The following is a 3,843-nucleotide window of genomic DNA, read 5'->3' as shown; positions in this document are numbered from 1 at the left end:
ATCTAATCGACCAAGTCGGTCTGTCGACGAGGACTGGCGTGGCTCAGGAAGGAAAATTAAATGTCTTTGTGGTTGTATTAAAAGATTATTTACACACACACACACACACACACACACACACACACACACACACACACACACACACACATAATTTATAAACTAATTTGTCCTTACGAACTAACAATTGATCTTATTTCGTATACATTTTGACACCATACTACTACTACTACTACTACTACTACTACTACTACTACTACTACTACTACTACTACTACTACAATGGACTCTGCTAGGTGTATGATCGCTTTTTCTCTCTCGCGAACACTCCCTTGAATCTCTTTGCCTTGATCCTGAACTGACTATAACCGTAGGCATAGATCAAGGGGTTGGCGAGGGAGTTAGCCACGACAGCGCAGTACAGAAGGGTATTCAGGAGGTGTAGAAGGCATGGGCGCTTCTCCTTCTGGGCGCTGTAGACGAGGGAGCCGACGACGAAGGGGACGTAGGTTGCGGAGAAGGACACTAGGATGAGCAGGACTGTCTTGACCGCGCGACACTTCTTCAGGAACAGCATCTTGTCACGCGTGTCCGTCATCACCCGGTTCATGTATTTAGAAGGGAACATTGCCCCCAATTTCCCCTCCTTCCCCTTCTTCTTCTTCCCTTGGCCTCCTCCTCCTTCCTCTTCATCGGTAGTGGTTGCATCTTCCTCCTCTTCTTCCTTCTTCTCCTTCGGGATGCCGTTGTACGGGTTCTGGGTTGCAATATCTGTTTCCTTCTCCTCCTCCTCCTCCTTCTCTTCCTCCTCTTCTTCCCCTCCGATGTCTTCCTCCTCTTCCTCCAGGGCTTGCGGTGGTCCAGGGGAGGGTGTAGGAGCGCGTGCATCCTCCCCTGTGGTATCCTTCGTAGGAGGTGTAGGATTCTCAGGGGTATGGATGTCTCCTTGGGGAACGGCGTTATGTCCAGGGCCAGGCTTTAGTGGTGGTGGTGGTGATGACAGCTCAACACCACAACCACCACCACCACTACTTCTATCACCACCACTTTCACCACCATTCTCCGTCCGGTCAATCAACTCCGCGCTCTCGGAAATCTTAGCCAGTGGTGATGACTTAAAACCACCACCAGTAACACCACCAGTGACAACACCATCAACACCATCTCTTCGCCTCAACTCCACCTTATGCGCCTCCATCTCCTGCCTCCTTGTCCTCCTCCTGCTGGCCTTTGAAGTGGAGGAGGTGGAAGAGGAGGAGGAGATTGAGGTCTTGGTATTGAAGACACTCGTGATTTCTTGGACATGAAGGAGAGTCTGAAATTTGATGACCTCGCGGATTCCCTGACAGTGTAGGATCCTCCATAGCGAGCCTTATGCATCCTTATGGCCAGGACTAATAGGATGCTGTACAGGGCGACCACGACAGCCAAGGGTACGGCCACCTGTAGGAGAGAAGGATATTTTGTAGGATATTTGGATGGGGAGATGAAAGGTTAGGAAAGGAGAGAGAAGGAGAGGAAAGGAGGGATTTGGATGTAGGATATGGAAGGGAAGGAATGCTTAAGAAGAACAAGTCGCCAGGTCCTGACGGGATATTTCCGAGGGTATTAAAGGAATTAGGTAATGTACTCAGTGACCCACTAACCGACATCTTTAAGATGTCGGTAAATAACTATGTGCCGAGCCTATGGAAAGTAGCTAATGTGACGCCGATTTTTAAAAAGGGGGACAGGTCAGCTGCTTCAAACTATCGCCCAATTAGCTTAACATCGGTTATAGGCAAGATGCTGGAGTCCATAATAGCCAGGAACATTCGGGAGCATTTAGAGAAACATAGCTTAATTCACGACTCGCAGCATGGGTTCACAAAAGGTAGGTCATGCCTCACCAATCTCTTGTCTTTCTACAATACAGTATTTGAGGCGGTTGACAGAGATGAAAATTATGATGTAATCTATCTTGATTTTAGTAAAGCGTTTGACAAAGTTCCTCACCAACGACTGTTGCTTAAATTACAGGCTCACGGAGTAGAGGGTAAAGTTTTGAACTGGGTCAAGGCGTGGCTTAGCAATAGGAAGCAAAGAGTGCAAATCAATGGTAAAAGATCTGACTGGGGATGTGTTACGAGTGGGGTCCCACAAGGTTCGGTATTAGGTCCACTTTTGTTTATTATTTATATCAATGACTTAGATACAGGAATTAGTAGTGATGTTAGTAAATTTGCAGATGATACCAAGATCGGTAGAGTAATTGAGTCGGATCAGGACGCTAGTATTCTCCAAGGTGAACTCAACAGATTGTATGACTGGGCGGATAAATGGCAGATGGAGTTCAATGTAGGGAAGTGCAGTATTCTGAGTGTAGGTAGGAACAACCCCTCACATAACTATTGCTTAAATGACGCTCTCATAAGCAGGTCTGGGTGCGAGAGGGATTTAGGAGTCTTAGTGAGCTCTGATCTCCGTCGAAGGGCACAATGCATTCAAGCTAGAAATCGAGCTAATAGGGTACTGGGATTTATTTCAAGGAGCGTAAGCAACAGAAGCCCCGAAGTCTTCCTCAAACTATATTTAGCATTAGTTAGACCTCATCTTGACTATGCGGTTCAGTTCTGGTCACCTTACTATAGAATGGATATCAAAATGTTAGAATCGGTGCAGAGGAGGATGACTAAGATGATTCAGGGGTTGAGAAACTTGCCATACGAGGAAAGACTCAAACAGTTAAACTTGCATTCTCTAGAAAGGCGAAGGGTGCGTGGAGACATGATCGAGGTTTATAAATGGGTGAAGGGCTTTAATAAGGGGGATATTCATAAGGTTTTGTTGGTAAAAGAACCGGGTAGGACACGAAGTAATGGGTTTAAACTGGATAAATTCAGATTCAACAGGGACATAGGCAAAAATTGGTTTACTAACAGGGTGGTGGATGAGTGGAATAGGCTTAGCAGTCATGTGGTGAGTGCCAATACAATTGTCACATTCAAAAATAGACTAGATAAATTCATGGACAGCGATATTAGGTGGGGTTAGATACACGGGAGCTTAGGGTCAAAGGAGCTGCCTCGTACAGGCCTACCGGCCTCTTGCAGACTCCTGCGTTCTTATGTTCTTATGTTCTTATGAATGGAAGGATATATAGGAAGGATGGAGATAAATAAAGAAAGGGAAGGAAGAGAATAGGAAGGAAGGATGGAAGGGAGGGAGATGAATTAGAGGAAGAGAGAGAGAGGGAAAGGAGGAGGAGAGAAAAGAAGAAAAGGGAGAAAGGAAGGAAGGAAAAAATGAATGGAAATGTTAGTCCTCCTCCTCCTCCTCCTCCTACTACTACTACTACTACTACTACTACTACTGCTACTACTACTGAAGGAAGGAAAAAATGAATGGAAATGTTAGTCCTCCTCCTCCTCCTCCTACTACTACTACTACTACTGCTACTACTGCTACTACTACTGAAGGAAGGAAAAAATGAATGGAAATGTTAGTCCTCCTCCTCCTCCTCCTTCTCCTCCTCCTACTACTACTACTACTACTACTACTACTACTACTACTACTACTACTACTACTACTACTGAAGAAAGGGAAAAAATGAATGAAAATTTTATACTCCTCCTCCTCCTCCTCCTCCTCCTACTACTACTACTACTACTACTACTACTACTATACTTACAGAGGTGACGAAGAAGATGATGGCGAAGGACGTGGAGATGACTTGGGCGAATGTACAGCGGTTGCACGCCTCACCCCAGCTCACGTGCAGGCCCAGGGCGGGGAGTGACCCTGGGGGAGGCGCCGAAGGGGAAGGGGTGAGTGTTGTGTGTGTGTGTGTGTGTGTGTGTGTGTGTG

General features: G+C 46.2%; 1 pseudogene; it reads right to left on the bottom strand.

The window, feature by feature from the left end:
* Positions 1 to 72: 72 nt before the first annotated feature.
* Positions 73 to 3,843, bottom strand: part of LOC126986106 (probable G-protein coupled receptor 101) — a 16,375-nt pseudogene continuing 12,604 nt past the window's right edge.

Source organism: Eriocheir sinensis, chromosome 61 (genome assembly GCF_024679095.1).
Source record: "Eriocheir sinensis breed Jianghai 21 chromosome 61, ASM2467909v1, whole genome shotgun sequence".
NCBI lineage: Eukaryota > Metazoa > Arthropoda > Malacostraca > Decapoda > Varunidae > Eriocheir > Eriocheir sinensis.
This window is presented reverse-complemented; position numbering and strand designations above follow the sequence as displayed.